Source organism: Passer montanus, unplaced genomic scaffold, assembly GCF_014805655.1.
Source record: "Passer montanus isolate IOZ18808 unplaced genomic scaffold, ASM1480565v1 scaffold64, whole genome shotgun sequence".
NCBI lineage: Eukaryota > Metazoa > Chordata > Aves > Passeriformes > Passeridae > Passer > Passer montanus.
Genome location: NW_024371482.1, coordinates 3,960,668 through 3,973,050, shown reverse-complemented (window position 1 = coordinate 3,973,050; position 12,383 = coordinate 3,960,668). Strand labels below are relative to the sequence as shown.

Sequence of the window (12,383 nt, the reverse complement as noted above, 5' to 3'; positions counted from 1 at the left end):
CTTGTGCAGGATCCCTGCTCCAGCAGAAGCACAGCTGGCACTGCAGGAGGGCTGAGCCCCCATGGGATGGGACTGTGCCACCCCCCTGACCCACAGGGGATAGCGCCTCTTCTGACTCTGTATGTGGTTTGTTTTCTTTTTTGTACTATTGCATTTTTCAAACCAAAACAGATGTCTTGGCTGGGAGGGACAGATACTCTGTGCTTGCAGAATTCCTGTGGAAGGCACAAGCAAGGCTGGAGGGAGGTGTGAAGTAGGATGGGGAATTCCGCTTTTTTCAAGCATTTCTGTAAATAAAAACCTACCCAGCTGTTCTCTGTGTGCCTACAAGCACTGCCCAGAGATGATCCTCTCTCCAAGGAAACACTGGGAATAAGAGCCAGGCCAGGTTGGGTAGGGCTTGGAGCAACCTGGGATAGTGGGAGGTGGAATGGGATGAGCTTTAAAATCCTTTCCAACCCAATCCATTCAATGATCCACTGATTCTAAGTGTTCAGCTCTTCTGAGAACCCTCCCCAGCCACTCCTTTATCCCTGTTTCTGTGGAGATCCTGGTGTTTTCACTCCGTGGCCCACAGCTGGAGTATTTATCAGGAGACAAACAGGATGTGTCCCTCCCTTCCCTCACTGACAGCACACATCTCAAACTGGAGCAGATACAGAGCTTTTATCCTGACTCCGACTGTCAAATGTAAGAATGCTTTTTGATCCACTTTAGAGAAAATCAAAATGTTTAATCTAGAAAAACTTGAAATGCATCATTAACCCATCCACCCCTCTTTGCTTTTTCTTACAGGACCAGTTGCTGGTGCAGTGGAGGTGCAGGTAGGTTTGATTACTCTAGTGCTGCATGTTTGGCGAGAATATTATTTCTTCCCAAATATTAACCTTCCTTCTTTGCTTGAATCTGTTGGTGACAAGCTCACACTGACACACATTACTGGCTATTGATTCCTCATTGAGATATTCTCAATTCTTCAGTGAGATGCTTTATTAGAATAATTGACTCCCTGTGAAACAAATCTAACAACCTTTAATGACATCTTGTGATGATATCAAGCAGTCACACCACTGTGGTGCTGCACCATGGTTCAAAATTGACTCTGCTCAGCAGTTTCATGTTTTATCACCTCATCCACCTCTTCCCTGGTTTTGCCAGAAATGGTAAAAAAACTCCTGAGTTCCCTCCATTTTGTTGTTTTTCTTATGCAAGTGAAGAAAGTTTGACCAAATTCACGGAGTTCTCAACCTTCCATTTTACTGGCTGAGGTCTGTTTGCATCTTGTAAACAAGATTTAATATTCTTTTAAAATTCTCTGTAGAGCTGAATTTATATTTCATTAAAGTATTAAGTCTTGTTTTGAGTTCAAATCCTTGGACATCCTGAGTTTGAGACTCCCACAGAGCTGCTGTAATTTGGGACAGGATATTCTCCTCCTGAGTTCAGCACTCAGTATTTCACTGGGGTTTTTGTAACTTGTTCCAGTGTTGGAAAACAGCAAAGACAAGTATTTGCTCTCCATTTCATTGCTCCCTCGGGACTCTGATTAACCTGCTGCTCATTCCTTTCCTGCAGTAAATTCATGGGTTTGTTCTTTCTCTGTGTAGGAGGAGGGGGAAAAAAAAAAGTCTTTACATCAGTGCTGTGTGAATTTCTGCCAGGCTGGTGTGAGCTGTTGTGGGCACGGGTGGGCAGCAGGCAGGTCCTGGCAGGGCTGAGGAGCCCTGCACTGCTCAGTGACACCTCCTGCTCCTCACACCCACCAGGCTCCTCTGGGCCACACAGCCGAGGGATGAAATCTTCAAGGACATCTTGTAATACACCGTTGGGCTGTAACACCTCTGTACCATCAAATGACTGATTTTAAAGCTGTCTGTTAAAGAGGAATCTCCCCCGGGCAGCCCCAAGCAAACCAAAGCACTGAGAGCCCTCTGAGCAGTGCAGGAAATCCACAGTGTGTCCCAGATCTTCATAAAAACAGCACTGAGGCACTGCCATGGATGCTTTGTGCAGGCTGACCTAGAGCAGAGGCTGGACAGAGTTAAAAAAAAAAAAAAAAAAAAAAGCTAAAACCCGAGGCATCACCATGATGCAGCAGGGCTGGGATGCTGGACCTTTGCTTGCTTCCAATCTCAACACACTCTCCCCAAATCTGTGCCCTTTCTCAGGGCTCCTGTTGGTCTCCTCCAACCCCACACAAAGTGCTGGGGGATGGTGCCACCACAGATGTCTGGGCTTTCTGCTTTGTTAAATTCACATCCATTATTTTAACATGCAAATTCCTTGGCTAGGAGAAGAAGGAAATGCACATTTCTTTTCTTGTTCATAATCATCTTTGCTAGTCATAGGGCAGTTGGAATAATGTGTTCTCTTTCAAATGAAAACAAAGGCATAAAAATAGAGCTTCAGAACTCAGAACAGTGGCAAGATCTTTAAATAAATCCCCTCAGAATACTTGATTTTCAAATTGGTTGCTTCAAATAGATTCACCTTCTCTCCAGAAGATGCTTTTATCAGATCCAAAACTAAAGGGCACTTAGTCAGAAGAGCTTTAGTGAGGCTTTTCTAACAATTGCCTGTTAGACCTTAGCCAAAATCAGATGTCTGTTTGTGCCTAGGTACATTCAGCTTCCTTTGCAGTTTTCCTTGGTGCAGTTTCATTCTTTGCAGTTGTCTCCATTCCTGGCCCCTGCTGTTAAATTGCTGCTGCATTTCCCTGCAGAGAAGGCTGCACTTTATTGATAGATGAAGTGATTCCAAATAATCCATTGTCCAAGGCAGTAACTATTTTTCTTTAGGGAAAGCCCCTTAGCTGCAATGTGCAGCTTAACAAACAAATAAAACAATTCCAAACTCACTTGTGGGTGAAAGAGGGGGGGAACCCCAGGATTAAATTGGTGGAGTGAAAGGAATACATGGTCTGGGCAGTGTGCACCACCTCATCCCCTCACACTGAGGGAGAGGGTCCCTGGAGCAGGCAGTGTCTGCTGACCCTCACGACTTGTGCTTGGCTTGCAGCAAAGCAAACATCCCTGGATGCATCCTGCAGGGAGGCAAATCCATCACAGAGATCACAGCCTGGAAATCTGGTGCCTGGAAAGCTGCCTCCTTGGGCACCATGAGGCACCCTGGGGACACCAAGGAATCTCAATCCCTGAATGTCTTGGTTTGAAAAGAGAGTTGGCTCCTGCCCTGGGCACAGCATCTCCCCATGGGATGCTGGAATTTGATCAGCCCTGCAGGGACACTCCCTGGCCATGGACAGCAGAGATCTGCTGGAGGGAGGATTGGCTGTGGGAGAGATGAAGGAAACTGCCCCATGAACAGCAGAGAACTGCCCAGCTCTGACAGATGGGGACAGAATGCACACAGCCCCATTTCTAACCTAGGACACTGAAGAAGAGCCCCTTTCCCTTTTCCCTGAGGCCAGTGAATTACCACGGAACTGGCCGTGCTAGCTCTGCTCTGTAATCCCTGCCTGCTCAAGGAACATCTTGGATGTGAGCAATGGAGCAGGTCAGGGAGCTGAGAGCACTGCCAGGCTGGCAGCGAGGATTTCACACTCGAGCAGATTGTTGTTGCCATTCCAGCACCTCCAGCATCGGGCTGGCTGGAGCATGAGTGCTGGGCCTTGGCAAATCCAGCTTTGGGTTCTGGCTCTTCTACAAACTGACTGTGTGAATTTTGGCAACTTGATTAATTTCCCTGAGTGGGATCCAAAACCTGGGGAGGTCAAGGGGAATTTTTTCTGGAGTTTAAATATACTTTAAATAGGCTCCTTAGGTCTGTGTTTCTAGTCTATAACATGGGAAATGTACTGCCTCTTCTTTATTGGCTGCAAACTCTGCATGACAGGGTTTGTTCGTGGCTGGGAGCAGAGCAGAGCCCTGATTTGGATTGGCATCCTGGAGGTTCAAGGCAAACAGAACCCGTAAGCACCCTGCAGATACAGGAACTCAGCTGTGGCAACCACCATCCTTCCAAATTCTCTGCTGCTCATGGGTGGGAATGCAGAACAGAAGGGCTTGGATGGCTCATATTTATCCACTGCAAAAATAAAACCACCCAAAGATAGGCTGGGTTAGCCCGAATGCAGGAGTTGCACTGGTGGTGAAATAACAGGGATATTATTGTGGAATCACTGAATTCCAGCATGGTTTGGGTTGGATGGACCTTCAAAGTCATCTCATTCCACCCCCTGCCATGGGAGGGACATCTTCCAATGTCCCAGGCTGCTCCAAGCTCCATCCAGCCTGGCCTTGGGCACTGCCAGGGATCCAGGGGCAGCCCCAGCTGCTCTGGGCACCCTGTGCCAGGGCCTCAGCACCCTCTCAGGGAGGAATTCCTTCCTAATCTTCAGTCCAAGCTGAATCTCTCCTCTTTCAGCTCCCCCTTGTCCCACCCCTACCAGCCCATGCACAAAAGGGCTCTCCCTCTTTTATAAGTCCCTGCAGGGACTGGAAGGCCTCAGTGAAGTCCCCCAGAGCCTGTTCCTCTCCAGGCAGATCAGTATGACTTCAGCACAAAGCAGGATTCCTGCAGGCATTCCCTGCTCTGCAAAAGGCTTTTGCCTCCTTAGGCAGAGCCAGCACAGCATCTCTCATGTCAGGGCTGGTTCCTCTCCTGCTCCATGGCAGTTTTCCAAGGTGGGGCTGTTTGCAGCTCTGCCTGCAGGATCTGGGAGGGCAGGAGCTCCTGTCTCTCCTCACTCTGCATCTCCTGCAGGAATCCACAATGCAACCTCTTCCCTCGCCTCCTGCACAGCCTGAGTGCCTCTGAACCCAGGGATGTGCTGTGCATTCCTGCATGGAAATGTCAGCCAATTCCCCTCATTCCCAGCGAGCTCAGGGCTGGGGACATCCTCACACGCCAAGTGGGTCACAACCCAAGTCCCCTTGTCACTCAAGGCCAGCAAACCCCTCAGTGCTGCTCCCAGGGGACAGGGCAGCTGTGGAGCTGGGCTGGGGCTCTGCCCCACGCTGGGCTGGGGCTCCACTGGGTCAGGTACAGATTTGGGAACTCTGGGATGGATCTGAGGAGATCTGGATAACAAATTTGGGGCTCCTCAGTAGCCAAGGAAAGGATTATGTGGGACTGGAGCAAGGGGTAGCTCCGGGCTCTGGAGCTTGGAATCTCTGAGGGGAGGGAGAAGGAAGGGCTGGGATGGAGAGGTGTGAGAATTTACAGGGGGTGGGCAGAAATTAGGGAGGCCAGGTTCACAGAACCACAGAATGACCAGGTTGACCTTAAACCAACCTCAACTGAGCCCTGGCACTGGTTGGATGGGCACTGCAGCCTCCTGACCCAGCGGGTGGCATCCCTGTCCTTGGGCTGGTTGAGGTCCCTCCTGACCCAGAACCTGCCGGAGGAGAGACACCCTGGGGACACCCTGGGGACACCCTGGGGACACCCTGGGGACACCCCGTGCCTCAGGACACAGCATGAGGACAAGGAGCTTTCCCTGTGCTGTGTGCCTCTGCTCTGCTGGGAGCTCAGCAGCCCTGGGAATTCTGGCACAGGTGCTGCTCCTGAGCAGGGGCAGGGAGAGCTGCTGAGAGAGCCTCGGGGAGGATGTGAAGCCGTGTGCTTTCACACCTTTAGATCACCCCAAAAGCCCTCAGATCACCCCTGGCCAGGCAAGAGCAGGCAGGTTTCTCCCAGCCCTTACTGCACTGCTGCAGCAATTTATGGCTCCCATGAGCTTTGCTCGTTTAAAAAGTGCCCATGGAAGCATTTCTCATGGAAAGGCTCTCCAGCATATTTTAATGGGGAAGGAGTGAGTGTATTTATTTGAAGTGGTGCCCTAGAAAGCTGCTCCAAGCCTGGCAGGCAGTTGTTGCCCACCACTGGGATGGAAAGAGAGGAAACACAAGCCTCATTGGGAACCCTTCATCACAGATTCAAAGACAAGTCCATGCCCAAGAACCCCCACAGCATTTAGCCTGATTTTGGAGTCTCCAGTAAAACTTTAATTCAGATGCCTTTCACTTTTGCAAGTCTGCTCCCGAGGTCAAATCTAAGGTTGTACCACTGAAAAATGTAGATTTAGGATTCATGTTGCTCCCTGGCACTTTTTATTCTTTCAGTGCTACCCTAAGTTTCATTAACCTGGAGTTAAACTAAGGTTATGCTGTTGGATGAGCATAATAAAACGCACTGCCTGGGCTGAGGAACATATTTCTTTCATGGTGCTTTAAGAGGTCTATAAAGCTGTGATTAAATGATGTCTGAGCTTAGCTCTTCTGCAGCATCTTGCTGAGAGCAGAATCAAAACCTTGTTGGGACCTTGTGTTTAACACAGCACTGTCACAACGAGCTGCAGAGCCACCAGACCCAGCAACTCTGCTTATTTTAAGCCGGCGACAGCTGAGGTGCCAGCGGCCCTTTGCAAATGCCTGTAACCCGATGCTCGGTCAGCAGCAGCCCGGGAATGTGCTGGTGTGTGCTCAGCGAGCAGCTGGCACAGAGCGAGGGCTCAGGAGTCCCACCCAGCGCTGAGATGGGGCTTTGGAAGGCACGGGATGTGCAGGGTTTGTTCAAGGGAAGCAGCTGCACGCAAGAGAGGAAAAACAAGGAGAAAAAAAAATAATAAAATGAGGCAGTCAAAGGGATAGAAACAGCTGGAGCTGTGCCAGGGAGGGTCAGGCTGGAGCTCAGGGAAAGGTTCTTCCCCAGAGGGGCTGGCACTGCCCAGGCTCCCCAGGGAATGGGCACGGCCCCGAGGCTGCCAGAGCTCCAGGAGCGTTGGGACAGCGCTGCCAGGGGTGCCCAGGGTGGGGTTGTTGTGGGGTCTGGGCAGGGCTGGGGCTGGGCTGGTGATCCTGGGGGTCCCTCCCAGCTCAGGACATTCTGTGATCTCTTGTTCAGCACAGAGGCTGCTCCTGGCTGGTCGGTGCAGAGGCAGCATTGGTTTTGTGGCACAGCAATGGGATAAATCTGCTTCTTTTAACTGTGGTGTTTTGGCACTGAAGGAGCTTCCTTGTGGTTTGCTGGGAGCAGAGTGCCCCCCTCGGAGCCAGCCTGTGCCTGTTGTGCTGCACGGCCACCCCAGTGCAGGGTTTGTCCCTGCCACCACCCCACAGCCCGTTCTGGAGGGGACACAGTCATGTAAAGGAGTAAAGGCTCATCTCCCAGTCAGTCAGACCTTTCCAGGGAACTTGAGCACAGTGGGTGAATGGTGCTGAAAAATCATTGCTGCGTGACTGAGCTGCCAGGCATGGCAAGGAGCTGAAATCCGGGGCTGGAGAGGGCTGGGGATTAACACCAGGGGCTCAGGCTCGTGCAGGCAGCAGACTTCAGCAAGCCTTTCCCTTGGAGGAGAACAGAGTGGTTGTTACTGAGATGGGGAGAGCAGAGCTCTTTGCTGTGGTGTTATTTTAATCGAGGTTGTGTAACTTTACCTTGTTCTGAACTCCCAAACTTTTCTGGCTGGTAATAGGAACAGTGCCACAGCACGAGCCTCGAAGCAAGAAGCCTTGGAAGCTTCCCAGGCAGGCTGGGGAATCAAAGGTGTGCAGCTTAATATAGAGACAAGGTTTGAGCAGGCAACAAAACAGCAGGGTCTGAGGGGCAGGGCCTGGGTGAAGTCACAGCATTACTCACTTTCATGGCTGCCTCCCCCTCCTAAGGGGCAACTGAGTAAGGATTTCTTCATTTGCCAAAGGAATTTCTCAAGTGGCAAGGAGAAGCGTGCTGAAGTGGTTCCCACAGGGATGATTTGCCTGGGCTCAGTCAAGGACTGGACCTGCTAAGACTGTTCCCCACGGGGCTGTAAATCTGAGGCACTCCTTGTCCATGAGTGAATACTGCACAGGCTGGGATGGGAAAGGGCATCTGAAGGTGCAGGGAAGGACAGTGACTGTTCCATGGCCACACACAGAGAAGCGTGGCCCAGAAGTGTTTGCTCAATACTTACAATTTCAACACTTTCATTTCCCTATACTTTCATGTGTTATAGGGAAAAAGAGTCTCTCTACAGTTTTACAAGAGGATTTCTGTTTTAAGATTAAGGAATCTCTTCACCTTTCTTATCTGGGACTTGATTTTTTTCTTTACTGATCTTGATGTGTTTAGGTTGTTTTTTTATATGCAGAGCAAAGCAGAAAGCTCAAGGGGACTTCACACCATGGGGCTGTCCCAAGGGCAGCAGGTTGCTTCCAGTGAGGAAAGGGCAAAAGAGGAGGTTCCTCCTGCCTCACCTGGCCCTGGGCACACAGATCTGCCCACCTTAGTCCCCGTCCTGACATGTCCTTGGAGCAAAGCCTTGAATTTCAGGAATTTCCAGAGCAGACTTGCTTCCCCCAGCCTGCCCAGCCCCACACTCTGAATCTCCTTTCAGCAGAGCCAGCAAAGGTTTTGCAGGCAGCTTCTGATCCCAGAAGTGATTCCTTCCAGCCCCATGACAGCTCTAAGTGCTTCAAACTGAGCAATTGCTGTTATTCACAAGAGGATCTGGAAATCACAGTGATTGTGCAGGATGTGAGAGGGACCTGCCAGCTGCAGGTCACGGTCCTTTCCTGCCAAAACCACTTGAACTCCAGCCCTTGTCACCAGACACGTGCTCCTGGGACAGGGCACTCTTTTCACTGCATTTGCTGCTCTCTTATGGCTTAAGATGGGAGGCTTGAAAGAAACAGCTCTTTTTCAGGCTCAAACCTCCTCCTGGAATACTTGACTCCAACACTAAATAGACAGAAAAGCCACTCAACAGAAAAGAACTTTGTGTTGTCCCTGTAAATCTTTCATCCAATGCCCTCCCCATGCACCAGGAGAGATCTCAGGGTGTGATCTTTTGTGTGAGTGCTGCAGAGTTTAGGAGATATAAATGTCAGTCCATCCACAATTCCCTGTCACTCAGCTGAGCTGCTGCTCCAGCAGGCAAGGAGAAATGGGAATTTTTCTTTTCAGTCCTCCACAAGGACCTGTTCCTATGAAAACCAGCAGTTCCTTGTGGATGGGGTGGGATCAGCCCCCAAAACTGGCTGGTTTGCTGTGTCCAAATCATGCCTGGGGATCCTCCAGTGCAAGGGAGACCAGCTCACAATTTAGACTTGGCCACAGGGAGATAAAATGAAAGAATCCAGTCTGACCTTGGCAAAAGGTGTGGGGTAAGTCCTCGTGTGTGTGTGTTCTGCCAGCCTGCCCTGAGCTGCTCCTGCAGGATGCTGTGGTTTCACTGTGGCTGGAGGTTTTGAAGGGAAGACTGGACGTGCCATGGTCTGGTTGACAAGGCAGTGTTGGATCACTCAATGATCTCAAAGGTCTTTTCCAGCTTCACTGACCCTGTGACTCGGGAGTCCTTGCCTTGCACTCTGGGCTGTGCCCAAGGACCACAGCACAGCATGGAAGGTGCTGCCTGTGCTCCCTGCTGAGCCTGCACAGGGCAGGACCTTCCCAGGGACACGCTCTGGAGCAAAGCACACACCAGCCCCAGGTCAGAACAGCTTCAGGAGCCTGGAGAGCAGCTTCTAATAGCAGAACTCCTCTCCCTGGAACATCCTGCTTTTGGCAAGCCTGTCCATGCCATCCACACTGAAGCAGAGGCTGAACCTTGCTCGGAGCAATCCCGGGTTGTGGTTAGCTCTTGGTGGTGAGCAGAGAGGGAGCTCACATCTCATGGCTGCGTGCTCTGAGCTTTGTGAGCACCTGCACCCACAAGAAACAGGATCCTGGAGAATATCTTGGTTAGCTCTTGGTGGTGAGCAGAGAGGGAGCTCACATCTCATGGCTGCGTGCTCTGACCTTTGTGAGCACCTGCAAGAAACAGGATCCTGGAGAATATCCCCTAATTTTCACTTTTTGATGTAGATTAAACAGTGGCTCAGGAGGTCATGTTTTGATCTCAGCATTAAAGCACTTCAGGAGAGACAGTTCCTGTTCAGGAAGAGTGAATTATTCGAGGACTATCACTGCCCAGCACATTTTTCTTCACTAATGCCACTTCATGGCTAGAAAGTCTCAATTGCAAGTCACATGTGTAAACATTGGAGCAGTCATTTATCCAGTGCACAATTTGTAGGGATGACAAGTCATTTAAATAGTGTGTGTAACGCAAAAAACCCCGCTACTGATTTAGTGGCTTTATTATTACACTGTCAGGAAAATTAATGTTCTATTTGCACAAAGCATCCATTCAGGCTCCCTATCTGCAGCAGCACAGAGGTTGGGATGAGGGCTGAGTGTCCCGAGGATGGAGAGCTGTGTGGTGTCCCAGCTCCCAGAGGAACTGGCCTTTCCCAGGATTGCCTGGCACTGGGAACAGCACATCCCAATTACCGACTGAGAAGGCCAACAGCAGAGTGACAGACAGCCCTAAGTGTGAACCCACAGGAATGACTCACCCAGCAGCTGGCTCCTTTCCAATCAAATGGTGGGAATTCTTTCTTTTGGTGGGCAGAGGTGCCTAAGGGAAAAGCACAGGAAGGAAAATATCAGCAACAAGCTCTGCAGACGCAGAAACAACTCAGCTGTGTTTTATAACAAGAGGAAGGAAGATGCTCTCCCACGTCTCCCTGCCTTGCTGCACTGTGTTTTCCAACAAGTTCAGTCGGATATAAATTGGCAGGAGAAGCAGGGGGCTGTTCCAAGGGGCACACGAGGCAGGAGTGGGAGCAGTGAGGCAGGAGTGATGTCCTGCTGCACCCGCAGGGCCCGCTGAGAGCAGAGGGTCCAGCAGCCACGCTGGGCTCAGCCAGTCTTGGGCTCATGGTGACAGATCCTGGATCCAGCTGGGAAGCCAGGATGGGATCAGCAAGGCCAAGCCCAGGCTTAGCTGTGGTCAGGCCAGGCTGGGAGCACAGCAGGTAGCTCCAGCAAGGGCCCTCCCAGCTCTTTCCCAACAGCCCAAAAGCAGGATACAGCTGCACCAGAGCTGGCTCAAAATCCCAGAATCCCAGAATCATTCTGGAAAAGAACTCCCAGACCACTGAGTCCACCCTGTGCCTGACCCCCACCTTGTTTCCAGTTCAGAGCTCTTGTCCAGTCATTCCTAGTAAAGAACTGTTATTCCTGTTCCTATATGTTTGCCTGAGATGCCCTTAATTTCAAAATTATAATTCAGATGAAGGTGTTGTTTGCATTTTCCATTTCAGGGGAGGCTCCTGCCTTCCTTAGCAGACACCTCTCTTTTCAAACCAAGACAGCAGCAGAGATTCCCAGCAGATCCCTTTGGGCAGGAGCCTCTGCAGAGTCCCTGTGGTGGAGGCTGGGCAGGCAGGGACCTCTCAGAGCAAAGCTGGGCCCTCATTGTATTCCCTGTGCTTCTTGCAAAGTGAGAAAGCACTTGAGGGATTCCAGAAGGCTCTCATGGAGATGTGTCCATTTAAACCAGCTGTGGTTGGGATGGGCTGAGAAGAAAATGAAACACCGAAGGAGAACCAACTGTCAAAGCACTTTAACTGGTGAGGCAACCAGATATTTATCCCTTTGGAGTTCTTCCTGACAGACCACAAGCAGAGGGAGGCAGACCAGCCTGACCTGGTTTGCCACGTCTCTTTTCATCTGCATTCTCATGAAGGCTCCCTTAATCATACGGGTTGTGTAAAGCAATTTATTCTGCCATTTTCGTTTAGTTCCCTGCAGGTTCTGAACCTTTTATAGAGCCTTGGGTGAAGCTGTTGAGCTCCTGGAGTTGTGAGGCACCAGAACAGGTTGTCCATGAATATGAGGGATGAACATTCCAGGAGGGTTTCAGAACACAGACGGACAAGGCTCTCGGTGACCTGATCCAACCTTGAAGTTGCCTGCTTTGAATTTGTCTATGATTTCAAATTCTCTGTGCTACCATAAGACTAGAAAAGGGATGTTTTATTAAAAGCCAAAATGTTTATTCAGTCTCTTAAATCTGCACATTCAATAAAGGAGAAATGATTTCTTTTTATTTATAATAAAATTCTGAGGTTTCAGGACTCATCTGATGGAAACTTTGATGCTTTCTCCGCCTTTTTTTTTTTTTTTTTATTTGAGGGGCCATGCACTTTCTCATAAAGCATTGCTACAGCAATTTTCACTTAGAACAACATTGTTTCTTTTTTCCCCTTTTTTTTTTTTTTTTTAGTGGTAAGGCCTTGGCTTTGAAAACTAAAAAAACAAGCAATTATTAGTTAAAAAAGCGAGGGAAGTCCACTCCTGGTGACTTTTCCTTCTGGTTCTCTGAGGGATGTGTTGAAATTCCAAGCTGCTCTGGAAGCTGCAAGGAGACACCACAGGAGCTCAGTTCTCCTGGAAATGCTCTCTGTGTGGGAGAGGAGAGAGGGAGGCATTTAAGGACAAGAAGAGTGAGGCAGGGGGAGCAGAGCTGCTCAGCAGTCAGATGGAGTTACTTTCTGCCAGCCCTGGATGCCCCACTGGGCTTTACCTGCTCCAGCATCAGCAGAGCTGCCTGT

At 50.0% G+C, this 12,383-nt stretch overlaps 1 long non-coding RNA gene across 1 annotated transcript; it reads left to right on the top strand.

Moving 5' to 3' along the window:
• The first annotated feature begins 628 nt into the window (after positions 1–628).
• On the top strand, positions 629–11,853 carry LOC120511355. Its single transcript, XR_005629702.1, has 3 exons — positions 629–690; positions 796–824; positions 11,571–11,853. It is a non-coding gene; the product is annotated as an uncharacterized LOC120511355 (long non-coding RNA).
• Positions 11,854–12,383: the final 530 nt, after the last annotated feature.